The following is a 16,620-nucleotide window of genomic DNA, read 5'->3' as shown; positions in this document are numbered from 1 at the left end:
TGTACATCGGTAAGGACTGTGGATTTTATGGTGATTAAAATTTGCTGTGGGGTTTTTTGAGTAGAGGAATGACTTAATCTGTATAATGTTTATAAAAGGATCCATTTGGCTGCTGTGCAGAGAAATAGACAGGACAAAGTGGAGAAGCCAGGACACATACCGGAATCTATGGGCGTTGTCCTGGCGAAAGCAATCCACGACTTGGGCCTGGTAGGGTCAAAGGTGAAAAGTTACTAATTCTACATGTATTCATTGATGGATTGGGTATGGAGAGGGAGAGAAAGGGGAGTGGTCAATAAGATTCCAAAGTTTTGGGCCCAAGCAATTGAGTAAAACGGTGGTGACTTTTACTGAGATAGGAAAAACTGAGGTGGATCAGTCTGGGGCAGGGAGAAATATGAAATTCCATTTAAGAGCTGTTAAGTTTGAGATATCTATTATATAACCAAGTAGGTATGTCAAGTAGGCATTTGTTGGTTTTTATAATTGTATTAGTCAGGGTTCTCTAGAGGGACAGAACTAATGGAATATATATAGGGGAGTTTAGTAAGTATTAACTTACACAATCACAAGGTCCCACAATAGGCCATCTGTAGGCTGAGGAGCAAGAAAATCAGTCCAAATCCCAAAACTGAAGAATTTGGAGTCCAATGTTTGAGGGCAGGAAGGGTCCAGCATGAGAGAAAGATGGAGGCTGGGGGGCTGGGCCAGTCTAGTCTTTTCACATTTTTTTTTTTTTTCTCCCTGTTTTATATTCTAGCTGTGCTGGCAGCTGATTAGATGGTACCCACCCAGATTAAGGCACACCCAGGAACAATACTTTGTATCCTTCAATCCAATCAAGTTGATACTCAGTATTAACCATGACAATAATCAATATATTTTATGCTTCAAAATAGTTGTAATCAGTATTTCACACTTCAGTATAACTTTCTTTTTTTTATCTTTTATTTTAGATTCAGCGGTACATGTGTGGGTTTGTTATATGGGTATATTATGTGATGCTGAGGTTTGGGGTACAATTGATCCCATCACTCAAGTATTGCACACAGTACCCAATAGTTAGTTTTTCAACCCTTGCTCCCCTTCTTCCCTCCTCCTTCTAGTAGTCCCCACTGTCTACCATTACCATCTTTATGTCCATGAATACCCAATGTTTAGCTCCCACTTATAAGTGAGAACATGTGGTATTTGGTTTTCTGTTCCTGTGTTAATTTGCTTAGGATAATGGCCTCCGGCTGCATCCATGTTTCTGCAAAGAACATGATTTTGTTCTTTTTTCTCGCTGCATCAAGTAGGCATTTGGATATGAAGTCTGGTGTTCTGGAGATAGAAATGTGTAAGTTATCAATATCTAAACTAGTGCTAACCTGTAGAAATATAAGGCAAGTTACGTGTGTTTTCTAACAGTGTTATGTTAAAAAGTGGGAAAAAACAGGTAACATTAATTTTAATAATGTTTTATTCAACTTAATACATCCGAAATCTCATTTTATTATGTAGTCAATATGAAAATATTACTGTGTTGTTTTGCATTCTTTTTTTAATAAGTCTTTGAACTTCAGTATGAATTTTATGTGTATACCACATCTTGATTCAGACTTAATAGCCACGTGGCTAGTGGCTACTGTTTTGGACAGCACAGGTCTGGATGGTATTTAAAGCCAATGGACTGGATATTGAGAGTCAGTATAGATAGAAGAGAGAAGAAGCCCAAGAGACCCGACGACTGAGCCCTTGGAAACTCCAGCATTTAAAAGTCAGGAAAAGGTAGAGGAGGATCCCCAATAGAAGAGAAAAAGAATAGAAATGTTGTCTTGTTAGAGGAGGGGGTTATGGGCGTATGCATTTATCAAAACTGATTGAACTGCACACTTAAAATTTATGCATTTCACAATATGTAAATTATGACTCAATTTTATAAAGCACATTCTAAAAATAGAAGAGAGAGAGAGAGAGAGAGAATCAAATGGAGAAACAGTGAGGATGATGTGGGGTACCAGAAGCAAGTGATCAACTATGTCAAATGCTGGTAAGAAGTCAAGTGAGACAAGAACAGAATTAACCAGAGAATGGGCAATGGAAGGTCATATGTCACTGTGGCAAAAGAATATTTGAGAGAGGGGATGAAAGCTTGATTAGAAGCTCATTCAAGTGAGAATGGGAAGCTTCTGGTCACAGATGGCTGATCTAACATGTGCTTTTACTTCTGCTTGCCCTGAAACCTGACTAAATGACAGTAAATGGAATTCGTAATGACTTATCCACACCCCTGCCCCACTCTAACATGTACAGTTTGGAAACTGGAAAGCATCTAGAGAAGCGTAAATGACTGAGATCTATGAAAGCTGAATTCCTAGTCAGCTCTGGGGAAAGCAAAGAGCAATTTGGCACCACAGAACCCACCAAAGGCTCAGGAATCTGTAATACAGGTTCAACCAAAAGTGAGTGGTGTAGGTGGGCCTGGGAACTGTTTAAAAAGCAATTTGATACGCAGATCAGGGTACCAGCATTTGATACCCAATGTCCAGGGGTGACATTAATACAATGAAAGGAAGCTTTCGGAAATCAAAAATATGAAAGCTGAAACAAAAATCTCAGTACAAAGACTAGAATGTAAATTGAGGAAAGTAGAGTAAAAAATTAAAGAGAAGGAAAACAGCAGAGAAAAGTGAAAGAGAAAATTAGATGATCAGTCCAAGAGGTCTAATATCTCAATGATAGGAATTACAGAAAGAGGGAACAAGAACAAAAGAACACACATGAAGAAACAGTCAAAGGAACAATTCAAGAAAATTTCCCACAGTGGAATGACAGGAATTTCTAGATTAAAAAGGCTCACTGGCTAGTGCAACAGCTCATGCCTATAATCCCAGCACTTTGGGAGGCCGAGGCAGGCGGATCATGAGGTCAGGAGTTTGAGACCAGCCTGGCCAACATGGTGAAACCCTCTCTCTAGTAAAAATACAAAAAATTATCTGGGTGTGCTGGCGGGTGCCTGTAATCTCACCTACTCGCGAGGCTGAGTCAGGAGAATCACTTGAACCTGGGAGGCAGAGGTTGCAGTGAGCTGAGATCACGCCATTGCACTCCAGCCTGGGCGACAGAATGAGACTCCATCTCAAAAAAAAAAGGGCTACCACAAGCCCAGCATAATGAATGAAAATAGACCCATAATAAGTCGTCCCACTATAAAATGTCATAATATCAAGCCAAAAGAGATGAAAGAATAGGTCATATACAAAGGATAAAGAGTAAGAATAGCTTTGGATTTTTTAACAACAGTGGAAACTAGTTATTGTAAAACAGTGTTTTTATAATTTGAGAAAAAACTATTTCTGGCCGGGCGCGGTGGCTCAAGCCTGTAATCCCAGCACTTTGGGAGGCCGAGACGGGCGGATCACGAGGTCAGGAGATCGAGACCATCCTGGCTAACACAGTGAAACCCCGTCTCTACTAAAAAATACAAAAAAAAAAAAAAAAAAAAAAAAAAAAAAACTAGCCGGGCGAGGTGGCGGGCGCCTGTAGTCCCAGCTACTCGGGAGGCTGAGGCAGGAGAATGGCGTAAACCCGGGAGGCGGAGCTTGCAGTGAGCCGAGATCCGGCCACTGCGCTCCAGCCTGGGCGACAGAGCAAGACTCTGTCTCAAAAAAAAAAAAAAAAAAAAAAAACTATTTCTGTCTTAGAATTTATATACACAAAGTCCTAAGTGTGAAGATAGGCTAAAGACATTTTCAGACATGCTAGTTCTCAAACATTTACTTTTTAGTTACTGCTGGAGCAGTAGTGTGATGAGAGAGTATGTCAAGAAAGAGGATGACATGTCCCACCAAGTGGCTCCGACTCAAGAAAGAAGGGAAGGGAATCCCAGGATGTAGGTGATGGAGATTCCAGGGTACCCAACCGTGCAGCAGCCTCAGAGAGCAACCTGAGCAGATTGAAGCAAGTCTCCAGAAAACATGGCTCCAAAAAGATGAAACTGATATATTTGAACATATAGAAAGAACATCCACACTTCTGGAGGAGACTGGGGTCAAATTGCTGATAAATGCTTACATAGCTAAGCAAATTTTAAAAAGAGTATTAATTTTAGGAAACATCAAAAGATCTTAAATAAAAGGTAACCCTGACTTATCACAGGGCTTGGTTGCAAGTAGTCACTTTTTCATAATAATGAAACACTGAATACTGATCTAACCATAAAAATACTTTGACTCTATGGGAAGATGGGAGACTGGAAGTGTACATGTGTGTGCAGGTGTGACTAGGAAGGGGTATGGGGAGTGCTGAATCCATGCATTCCTTACAGAAGTCGGGATCATGTCCAAAACTTGGAAAACAATCAAGAAGAAGCAATACAAGAAAATTATTTAGAATTATAGCCATCAGTTTTTTAAAGCTAAAAGACTTGAGGCCGGGCACAGTAGCTCAAACCTGTAATCCCAGCACTTTGGGAGACCGAGGCAGGTGGATCACAAGGGCAGGAGATCAAGACCATCCTGGCTAAGACAGTGAAACCCTGTCTCTACTGAAAATACAAAAAGAAAAAAAAAAAAATTAGCCAGGCATGGTGGTGGGTGCCTGTAGTCCCAGCTACTGGGAAGGCTGAGGCAGGAGAATGGTATGAACCCGGGAGGCATGAGTCGAGATCGTGCCACTGCACTCCAGCCTGGGTGATAGAGCGAGACTCCATCTCAAAAAAAAAAAAAAAAAAAAAAAAAGAAAGAAAGAAAAAGAAAAGACTTGATCACAATTACTTGGGAAGTGAAAAATAGGGAGAAGAAATGAAAAGTTGTCAATTGCAGCACTTTTTGGCTCTCTAATCTATTCACCTATATAAATTTGATTTAAAAGTTTAAAATTTTTTTCAAAACATGGAATGATGTTATAAAATGAAGACAGAAAGTATACAGCAACACTGTCCAAAAGAACTGTCTTCAATTATGGAAATTACGTGCAATGATAGCCCCTTGAAATGTGACTAGTGTGACTGGGGAATTAAATTTAGAAGTTTATTAAATTTAAATCAATTTACATTTAAATAGCCACATATGGCTAGTGGCTGTTATATTAGACAGTGCATCTATATACAATGGCCTGCTCCTATCTAGAATCAACTTTGCTTTTATAATTGAGCCTTCTTTCTTCTTCTTCTTCTTTTTTTTTTTTTTTTTTTTTTGTTTCTAAGCACTTTTAATTTATTTATTTATTTTACTTTCTCAATTTTTATTTTAGGCTCTGGGGTACATGTATAAGTTTGTTACACGGGTAAATTGCATGTCACTGGGATTTGGTGTACAAATGATTTTGTCACCCAAGTAGTTAGCACAGTACATGACGGGTTGGTTTTTTACCTTCACCCTCTTCCCATCCTCGCCCCTCAGTTAGGTTCCAGTGTCTATTGTTCCTTTGTTTGTGTCCATGTGTACTCAATATTTTGCTCCCACTTATAAGTAAGAACATGTGGTATTTGGTTTCCTGTTCCTGCATTAATTTACTTAGGATAATGACCTCCAGCTGCATCCCTGTTGCTCCAAAAGACATGATCTCCTTCTTTTTTATGGCTGCATAGTATTCCATAGTGTATATGTGCCACATTTTCTTTGTACAGTCCATCATTGATGGGCACCTAGGTTGATTCCACGTCTTTGCTATTGTGAATAGTGCTGCAATGAACATACGGGTGCATATGTCTTTTCAATAGAAAAATGTATATTTCTTTTGGATATATACCCAGAAATGGGATTGCTGGATCGAATGATAGTTCTGAGTTCTTTGAGAAACCTCCAAACTGCTTTCTACAGTGGCTGAACTAATTTACATTCCCACCAGCAGTATATAGGCATTACCTTTTCTCTGCAATCTCACCAGCACCTTTAGTTTTTGATTTTTTAAGAGCAGCCATTCTGACTGGTGTGAAATGGTATGTCATTGTGGTTTTGATTTCATTTCTCTAATGATCAGTGATGTTGAGCATTTTTCATGCACTTATTGGCCATGCGTATGCTTTCCTTTGAGACATGCAGTTGACCCTTCTTTCTCCTGCATAATCTTTTTGTCTGTCCTGTGAATCCTTCCTATCAGCATGCTAAAATGTTATTTACCTTTTTTTTTAAGTGCTGTTACTTTGACCCCCATCCCTCTGTGACTACCCACACCATTTTCTGTTTCTATATAGCGAAACTCCTCAAAAGACTTCTCTGTACCTCAGCTGTCCTACACAGCAGCCACTGGCCACATATGGCTATATGCATTTAAACTAACTGAAATTAAATAAAATGTAAAATTCAGTTCCTGAATTTCACTGTCCATGTTCCAATCACTCAATAGTCACGTGTGGCTCTTGGCTTTGCACTGAGGAGAGACAGATACAGAATATTTCTATCATCTCAGGAAGTTCTATTAGGCTTTGATAGAACTTTAAGCACTGATAGGAACAGGAGGGAGGGCCAAGTAAATGGGTACCTTGCTGGTAGTTTGGTAGATTTGGTGCTGGAAGGATAAGAAAATTATCTCCTAATTATTCTTTTTTTTTTTTAATCAGTGGAATGAAAAATAAGTTCGTCAGCTGAGAGTGAGGAAAAGAGAAATGACGCAGCAGGTATGAGAAGGAGAAGGTAGAAAACAACCTTTCCAGAGAGCAGGAGAGTGAATTGATAAAGGAAATAAAGAGTAGATGTTCCTCCTCTTCCTTAGCCTGGTTATGAAATTAAAGACAATAGAAATCATTATGTTTTCTTTTCATATTATTGTTGTTGTTCTCAGTGTTGCTATTAAAGAGGTCGTCCTTAACACTGGGCAGTCTAGATGGAGATGGAAGCATGAGCCAATTTTTCATCTACTCCTTTTCCCCTGTAATTACTTTGAAATCAGGGATCACTGAGAAATCTCACTGTCGTGCTATGACCACAACGTACACAGCAGGAAGGAAGGGGAGGTTCCTTCCTGGAGATGTTTTGCAGTGATAAGATGCGGGCACTTCCTCAGTCAAGGGTCTTTTGATTTTAAGAAAGAGAAACCAACCCAAACAAACTTGAACAAGAAAAGGAGATGGACTATAATGATACATGGGTGCCTCCTGGAACTCACAGGAGTACAGCTGGTCCTTACAGGAGCTTGACCCTGGGGGAGCCAGGAGACTAGAAAGTTCTCAGGAACAGGCAGAATCATGTTTCAAATCTCTGTATCTCTCTCCCTCTTCCCCAACCCTCCGCTCCCATAAATATGGTCTCTCATGTCTTCTCCACAAGCAGCATTCTTTTGTCTTCTCTACAGAAAAGACCACTTTTCTCTACAGCATTCTCAGCACACTTGATGGGTAAAAGATGGCCACTCCCATAACGTCCTCAGTTCTTATTACCTCAGAACAAGCAAACTTCTCAGAGAAACAAGAGCATCTCAGTCTTAGTTACAAAGTTCTGAGAGAATCTGATTAGTCGAACTTAGGACAACTGCCCAATGTGGGTTCAAAGAACTCTGCTGGGGGACATGGCCACAGGTACAAACTTGACTTCCAAGGCCCATTCCCCCAGAGTGTGGGGCAGTTCTCAGAGCTCCTTGGCTCCACCCTCTGGGAAGTCCTTTCTGTTCTATTACCTGCCTTGGTCACACTTGAAGTAGGTATTGAGCCACACAGCTTTCCACATCCTGCCCTGAATTAGGGTGGTGCCTCTGGCTTTTTAGACCAGGCTTACAGTTTCTTTGTACTACTGAACGACTCCCTCAAAAACCAGGAGGCCCCATCTATCTGCTTCCAGACATTTCCATGAGCAAATAACCATATTTAGAATTCTCTTTGAGGGACTTTTTTTATTTCTGCTTTATTCTTTTGCTTTCTTGTCCTCAAAACATCCTCCCTCTCCCTCTCCCTCTCGCCCGCACCTCTGTGGCCAGTACCTTGATTCAAGTAATTTTATCTTCTAAAGTTTTAACAAGTTGTAAAAGTTGATCTAACCTTTGCCCTGAGGCATTTAATCAACTGATACACACACAAGTATGTATGTATGTATCTAGGTGTATGTGTGTGTGTGTATACATATATATATATATATATATATTTTTCTTTCTTTCTTTTTTCCTAGCAGTTTTACTCAAAGCCTTTAAACTCTTCAGATTCCGGATCTAAAAGCAATTGGCTGTTTCAAATTTATAAGATTCTAAATTTTTGGATTATTTTTATTCCCTTTTATCATTCGTTATAAACTGGTCATTTCTTTCCGGAGTTGCTTCTCTCTCTCTCTCTCTCTCCCCTCCCAGTACTTTGCCAAACACAACCAGTAGCAACCACGTATATAATAGCAGCACTAACTTTCCTCTGAACTATAAGTTCAATAGGTGAATGGTCTTGCAAGGTAATCACAAGCAAAACCTTTACCAAATGTTTTGCCTTCTTCCCAGCATCTGATATCAGTTTCCTCTCTGTCATCACCTGACTGCTAAGCCAGTCTTTTAATTTTTTTTCAACAGCTTACCACTACTGGCCCCAGTTTTTGTTTTTTTGTTTCCAGTCAGCATAAGTTTTTTTACATTGCAGTAGCAACTTTCCCCTGGAATCTCAGTGGCCTTAATACAATAAAGGTGCAGGTCTGATTGAGTCAGGTGAGTTCCCTAGGCAACTGCCCTGTGTGATGAAGTGGCTCAGTTATTGAAAAGGTTTCTGTCATTGGTTCTGTCATCTCAAGTCATGACCTTCGAAATTGACCAACCAAAGGAAAAGATCACAGGGAAAATTCACACCTGCTTTTCTAAGCTTTGATCCTGAAGTGAGACATATCACTGCTACTCAAAGTCCATTGACCAGGATTGGTTTTACCACTTCACCTAACTAGACAGCACTGGAAGTTATCTCTTCCATCGTCCTCAGCATGTTGAGAGAGCAGAGCTGTGAGATCAAAACAGCCTGGACAGTGGGGCCCCTACAGTGAGGACCCCTGCCCTGGAGAGTGGCCCAACTGCACAGGAATTTACATGAGTGAGAAACAAAATTTTGTTGAAATAATAGCCTGGCATTTGAAAATTTAATTATTCTTGCAACAGTCCATCCTATCCTGATTAATTCAGGAACCAGAAGATAGGAGTGAATGAAACAACATAGTTTATTTTCCCTGAAGCAATTGTCATTCCAATCAAAATACCAACAGGATTTTTTTGGAGACTGACAAAATGTAATAAAGCTCCAGTGGAATAATAGAGGAGTGAGAATAGCCGATACAACTGTAAATGAAATAATGAGGAAGAACTAGTTTTATCCACTATTAAGATATTTTATAGGTAGAGAAATTATGAGAAATAAGAAAGCTGTTAGTGGAGATAAAAACCCCAGAAACAGACCCAAATACACTTAAGAACTTAAAGTATTAATATTAATATAAGGCCATGTGCAGTGGCTCAGGCCTGTAATCTCAGCACTTTGGGAGGCTGAGGTGGCTGTATCACTTGAGCTCAAGAGTTCGAGACCAGCCTGAGCAACATTGCAAAACCCTGTCTCTACAAAAAATATAAAAATTAGCTGGGTGTGGTGGTGCATGCCCGTAGTCACAGCTGGTTGGGAGGCTGAAGTGGAAAGATTACTTGAGCCCTGAAGGTCAAGTCTGCATGAGCCATGATTGTGCCACTGCACTCCAGCCTAGGTGACAGAGTGAGACTTTGTCTCAAAAAATAAATAAATAAAATAAAATATAAATAAAGTGGTATTTTAAAATTAGTGGGAGAATATGAATAATTCAGTAATGTTGTGATGAACATGCCATTGGGGGCAAAAGTGCGGAAGTATCTTACACCCAGATAAATTCTATGTGGATCAATAACTTGAATGTAAAATATGAAACCATAATAATACTAGAAAAATCATTGGTCTTTTTCTCATAATTTTTAACTGAGGAAAAGTGACAGACATAAAAGATAAGATTGACAAATTTACTTATATAAAAATTAAAACTTGGCCGGGCGCGGTGGCTCAAGCCTGTAATCCCAGCACTTTGGGAGGCCGAGGCCGGCGGATCACAAGGTCAGGAGATCGAGACCACAGTGAAACCCCGTCTCTACTAAAAATACAAAAAATTAGCTGGGCGCGGTGGCGGGCGCCTGTAGTCCTAGCTACTCAGGAGGCTGAGGCAGGAGAATGGCGTGAACCCAGGAGGCGGAGCTTGCAGTGAGCCGAGATCGCGCCACTGCACTCCAGCCTGGGCAACAGCGTGAGACTCCGTCTCAAAAAAAAAAAAAAAAAAAAAAAAATTAAAACTTTTTCAAGACAAGAATACCATAAACAAAGTCAAAAGATAAACCACAGGATAGAAAAAAAAAATGTCTACAATTTATATAACAGGAAGAGGGTAATTTCTTTTATATACAAAGCAATTAAAAAATCAGCAACAGAAAACTGAACAATTCAATAGAAAAATAAGTTTGCAACAAAAACAAAGCAAATAGCCAATAAACACATAAAAATTTTAGCTATCTAAAAAAATCAAGGAAATGTAAGTTAAAACAAGATATTATTTTTCACTTTGTATATTTTGCAAAAATACTGTAGCTTGCACCCCCCCACCCAACCCCAATCTATGGTTTTACTTTCTGAGGTTTCAGTTACCCCTGGTCAGCCACAGTCTGGAATTTTCCATTTCATATTTTCAGACTGCAGCTGACCAGGGGTAATTAAAACTTCAGAAAACAAAATATTAAATGGAAAATTCCAGAAACAACTTATATATTTTAAATTGTGTAGCATGGTATAATCCCATGGATAAAGGAGGACTACTGTAAAATGTTGATCTTACTCAGGAGTGTGGGAAGCAGGACCACTCATGTATTATTAATGGAATGTAAATTGCTACAACCTTTTTGGAAAGCAATTTGGCAATAACTATTAAAATTTAACAAGCACATTATCTTAAACTCAGTAATTCTTCTTTCAGGAATTTTTCCCAAGGAAACACTTTCACAAGGAGGCAAATATATACTGTATAGGAGTAGCATGATACTATTATTTGTAATAGTAAAAAAACAAAAGTGAAATTTAAATGCCCATCAAGAGAGGATTAAATAAACTATAATGGCTCTGTAAAACGGGGTATTACGTAGCTGTTCCAAAGAATCAATGCATTTCTATGCCTTGATATGAAAAGTATCCAAACTAAACTGTTTTAAGTAGGGAAAAAAAGGTAGAATACAATATCATTATAAGTGAAAATTCCTAGAATCACGTTTATACGTATATTTATATACATGTATGTACATACATACAAATTTCTGAGAAAAAAGAAATAATAGCTATGATCATGTTCAGCTATAATTACATAAAATATGGATTTGTAAGTAAGGATGTAGGCATTTATATTTCATACCCATTTGTAAGTTTTACAGTTTATGAATTTATTGCTTTATGGTTAAAAACAAGATTTTAAACTATTAATCCTTTCATGCAAATGTTAATTCTGTCTTTCTACCATTCAATCTACATCTCAAAAAATTTGCACATACAAAAAAGTAAGGACCAAAGTTGTGGACATTCAGAACATGTTATAAATGAGTAAACGAAGTCACCAATCATAATGAGAGGGGAGCACAATCTTTAGAAAATCAAGTCCTGTTTCCACAGCAAGGAAAAATTCCCCAGGTTAACTGGTAATAGTTCTCTATCAACATTCCAAAAAGAAATTCAGTAATAATAGTAGTAGTAGCTGACATTTACTGAGTAGTGACTAAGTTGGATTCAGCACTCAGCCATTTTACATGCATCTTTTCTCTTTTTTTTTTTGAGGCAGAGTCTTGCTTGGTCGCCCAGGTTGGAGTGCAGTGACACAATCTCGGCTCATTGCAACCTTAGCCTCCCGGGTTCAAGTGATTCTCCTACCTCAGCCTCCTGAGTAGCTGGGATTACAGGCACGCACCACCAGGCCTGGCTAATTTTTGTATTTTAGTAGAGACAAGGTTTCACCATGTTGGCCAGGCAGGTCTCAAACTCCTGACCTCAAGTGATCCGCCCACCTTGGCCTCCCAAAGTGCTGGGATTATAGGCATGAGCCCCAGCTGGCCAGGAATCTTCTCATTGAATCCCACAGACTCCATGTGGCAGGGGCACTATTGCCAGTCCCATTCTACAAATGAGGAAACTAAAGATCAGAGAGTGAAATTAAGAAATCACACAAGAGACTCAGGGCTTGAGTTTCAAAGCACTTGTAATATGCTTCACTGCTGATTCCACCACTTACTATGTGTCCTCAGTCAAGTGGCTCTGCCAGAAGCGTTTGAACCAGAGGGCTCCATCTTGAATAAGGGCTGGGTAAAATAAGGCTGAGAATTACTGTACTGCATTACCCGGAGGTTAAGGCATTCTAAGCCACAGGAAGAGATAGGAGGTCCACACAAGATACACAAGGTCATAAAGACCTTGCTGATAAAACAGGTTGCAGTAAAAAAGCCAGACAAAACCCACCCAAACCAAGAATGACAATGAGAGTGACCTCTGGTCATCCTCACTGCTACACTCCCACCGGGACCATGACAGTTTACAAATGCCATGACAATGTCAGGAAGTTACCCTATAGCATCTAAAAAGGGGAGCAACCCTCCATTCCTGGAACTGCCCACCTCTTTCTGGGAAAACTCATGAATAATCCATCCCTTGTTTAGCATATAATCAAGAAATAACCATAAAAATGGGCAATCAGCATCCCTCAGGGCTGCTCTGCCTATGGAGTAGCCATTCTTTTATTCCTTTACTTTCCTAATAAACTTGCTTTCACTTTGCTCTATGGACACGCCTGGAATTATTTCTTGCACGAGATCCAACAACTCTCTTGGGTTCTGGACCGAGACCCCTTTCCGGTAATATCTTCACATTCCCCTTCAATAAAATGTGCATAGTAATAGAGCCTACTTGGCAGAGTTGTAGCAGGGATTCACTGAGAAAACACACGTTGATATGCTTAACTCAGTGCCTGTTACATGGTAAGTCCTCAGAAACGTTAAACACTGTTCTTATTTTTGTTGCTGTAACAAGGTTTGTTCGTGATATGGTCTCTACTGAGCTGTCCACATTGTTTCCATGCCACCTCCTGGCCACCTTGCGCTTCCCCTGCAGCTGCCCACCCTCTGTGCCTCTGTTCCTCCCTTCCCGAGAGCATTCCTTCCCGCTTCCCACCCCTTCTGCACCCACTGACTCCTACTTACCTTTTTTTTTTTTTTTTTTTTCTTTTGAACGGAGTCTCGCTCTGTCGCCCAGGCTGGAGTGCAGTGGCCGCATCTCAGCTCACTGCAAGCTCCGCCTCCCGGGTCTACGCCATTCTCCTGCCTCAGCCTCCCGAGTAGCTGGGACTACAGGCGCCCGCCACCTCACCCGGCTAGTTTTTTGTATTTTTTAGTAGAGACGGGGTTTCACCGTATTAGCCAGGCTGGTCTCGATCTCCTGACCTTGTGATCCGCCCGTCTCGGCCTCCCAAAGTGCTGGGATTACAGGCTTGAGCCACCGCGCCCGGCGACTCCTACTTACCTTTAAGACTTGCTTGAACTATCACTTCTTCCAGGAAGCTTTCCTTGACCTCGTGTGAGTTAGGTGCTCCTTCTGTGAGCTGCAGTAGGAGCCTGTGCTTTCCTCTCCTATTGTATTTATCAAACGGCAACACCGTAACTTTCTACCCTCTTAGTCTGCCACCACCCACTAGTCTGTGAGTTCCTGAAACGACAGAAACTGTGACTACTTTATCTGGGTTCCTCCAGTACTTAGTCCACAACTTGACAATTAATATTTGCTAAGCAATTTAACTGGTGAGTGAAAGAAGATTAGGCAACTCCCATGACTACTTGTCCTGGGACCTCTGCTGACTACTCCCAGGAGGTTATTCCTTTTTGAAAGTGGGATATAAGTCAGGCAAACAGAATTATTCATTAAATTATTACTGCTATTTGCTTCTATTACTATCCTAGGTGCTGAGACCACCATAGTGTCAAAAAACAAAATTACAACAAATTTAGTGTAAAGATCTAATTGGCTTTTATTAATAATTCTAGAATCAGGCACCATCTCATCCTATAAAATAAAGTGGATTTTCCGATGAGCTAAGCAGAGGAGGCTGGCTTTATAGGCAGAAAAGGGCTGAAGAAAACAGAAACAGGGAACAAAAAGCAGATGGTTTGTTTCAAGGTTAGTACTCTGATAGTGTTAAAACAGAATGGACTTCCTGGTCATACCCTCTCAAGGTAAGCTGGTCCTCTTTTGATTAGTTGCTGTGAATCTCATTCTGTCTCTATTTTTTTATTAGAAAGCTGGCCTATTTCAGAGTTCAGTTTGATTATGTGACATTTAACATGAATGACTCCATTCTGGTCTGCTGGGCCTAGTGCAGAAGCCCAGTCCAAAACAATGGTCTCCCATAAATTTCATTTAACAATAGTAAACAAGATAAAGTATTCTGCCTCCCTGGTGGTTACAGTCCATCAATCGATGGGAAGATAATCAAAATAGTGTTAAGTTCTAGAACAAAAGTAGAACAAAATTAAGGGTAGGGAGTGATGGGGACAAGGAGCTAATTTAGACTGGGTGGTCAGGGAAGACCTCTGAGGAGGTAACCTTTAGGCTGAGACCTTAATAATAAGAAGGATAAAATCTTATGAAAATCAGGAGCAGAGAAACTTGAAAGACACTGGGTGGGCATGAGTCTGCGTTTTCACAAGAAGAGGGTCAGTGTGCCCAGGGCCCAATTTCACCAAATGAGGTCAGAAGGGGTCATGACCAGCCCTGGTAAGAAAAGACCATGATAAGCTGTCTTGATTTTGTTCTGCCCACAACAGGAAGCCACAAAAGGGTTTTTACAAAAGGGAGTGAGATGATCTGACTTAATATTTGGAGATTACTCTGGTCTCTGTGCAGAATAGGAATTTTACCAAGTTCTCACAGTAGTTCTGTGAGACGATTGCAACTTGGAGCTAGAGATAAAGAAAAGAGGATGAATTGAGGCTGTCTTGGGGAAGATGACAGGACTCGCTGATGGAGTATATGAAGGGAGCAGCACGGGACAAGAGGAATCAAGACTGATTCCTGTGTGAGACTGGAGCCACAGTGTAGTAGATGGTGGTGTCATTTCCAAAGTTGATAGAGAGACTAGAGGAGAAATGAGTTTGAGGGACAGAGGTGGAAGGAACCCAAAGTTCTGTTTGGGGAATGTGAGGTAGAGATGCTATTAGAAGTTTAATAAAGAGGCAGCCAGCTACCTCTACAAGCCTGAAGCTCAGTGGACAGATCAGGATTGGAACTGTAAACCTGCCAATCATCAGCAAGGAATGACTTTAAACAGGGAGTAGAACAGATAAGCTGGGCCACGCGAATATTGAAAGAGGATGGAGGGAGGAAAAGAAAGAGAAATGGAGGGGAGAGAAGGGGAAAAGAATAAGGTCCCAAATCAATCTTTGCCATCCTCAAAGAGAGGAGATGGAGGAACAGCAACTGACTGGGGAAGGAAAGCCACCTAGGAGAGGGTGTGCTATAGAAGCTGAGAGAAGAAAGTGAGAGGTTGAAGAAAGTGCTAAAGGATAGAGTCAGATAAGCAACAAGTGACCAGATTTGGTGAAAGAAGTCATTAATCACATTGATTAGAACCATTTTGGGGAATGATGAGTTCAAAAGCTCAATGACAGTGAGTGAGAGAATGAGAACTGAGAAAGTGGAGACAGTGCCTCTAAACAGCACTTTAAAGACATGTTGTGTGGAAAAACAAGATTGTAACAGAAGGGAGAAAACTCAGGGAAAAGTTTTTTTGGTTTTGGTTCACTTGGTTTTTAAGATGCAAGATTCCGGCACCTTTGTATGCCTTTAGAGTTAGAGAGAGAGGGGCTGGTTGCAGAGCCAGCCTGAAAAGGTCCTGTGAAGGTGAGAGGGACTGGGGTCCAGGAACTAGTGGATGGTAAGGTTGGCCTGAGAGAGCAGCCAGATCCCCCACTGAGGCCTAGGAAAGAGCATGTGGGCAGAGACAGCTGCAGGGTACAGTTGATGAGGGGAAGGTCTAGTCTGCAGCTTGAAGCTTCTTAGTGAAGTTTGAGAGGAAGACATCAGCTACACTATGAGGGAGGGGGAGCAGGTGTTGGAGCTTTGAAGGGAGAGCAGCTATAAAATGCTTCCTCGTAAGATAGGACAGGGAATAACCCAGGGACTGGGAGAACCCATCAATATTTGTGACCCTGAATTAAAGGAAGACTAGTTTTTCCCTTTGCAGAGTAGGTGGATGATATCTTGTTGACCAAGATGGCTCGAGAATGTACCATTCTGGCATCTGAAGGAACAGATCTGGCATGAGGCAGTATTGTGAAGTAGCCATCTCCCCCAGCATGCTTTCCTCACCACTTCTTCCTTCACAGGATCTGGTTTTGTTCAGGTGTTCACACTACTCATGAGATTCACAGGAATGGGAAACCCAACTCTTCCCCAGCTCCAGAAGTGGATGCTGATATTCTAAAACAATCACCAGATGCCATTCCTTTGCTGCTGATGATTGATTTGTCCAGGGGCAGGCATGAGACCCAACTTGAACTGATCAGACAGAAGGGAAGGACTTAATTCCAGATGGACACCTGTTCTCTCTCCTACCAGTGAGGAAAAGGAAACGAGACGTCCAGCTGTTGGCTCCAGTC

At 40.8% G+C, this 16,620-nt stretch overlaps 1 protein-coding gene across 1 annotated transcript in view; it reads left to right on the top strand.

Annotated features, from left to right (window-relative positions):
- Positions 1 to 6,714, top strand: part of LOC105470069 (PC-esterase domain containing 1B) — a 157,691-nt gene extending 150,977 nt beyond the window's left edge. Inside the window, exon 4 of the transcript XR_011609201.1 lies at positions 6,545 to 6,714. The gene's annotated coding sequence lies outside the window, so the exon portion shown is untranslated. The remainder of the gene's footprint in view (positions 1 to 6,544) is intronic.
- Positions 6,715 to 16,620: the final 9,906 nt, after the last annotated feature.

Source organism: Macaca nemestrina, chromosome 10 (assembly GCF_043159975.1).
Source record: "Macaca nemestrina isolate mMacNem1 chromosome 10, mMacNem.hap1, whole genome shotgun sequence".
NCBI classification, from domain to species: domain Eukaryota; kingdom Metazoa; phylum Chordata; class Mammalia; order Primates; family Cercopithecidae; genus Macaca; species Macaca nemestrina.
Note: the sequence above shows the minus strand (reverse complement) of the source record. Positions and strands in the feature narration are given on the sequence as shown.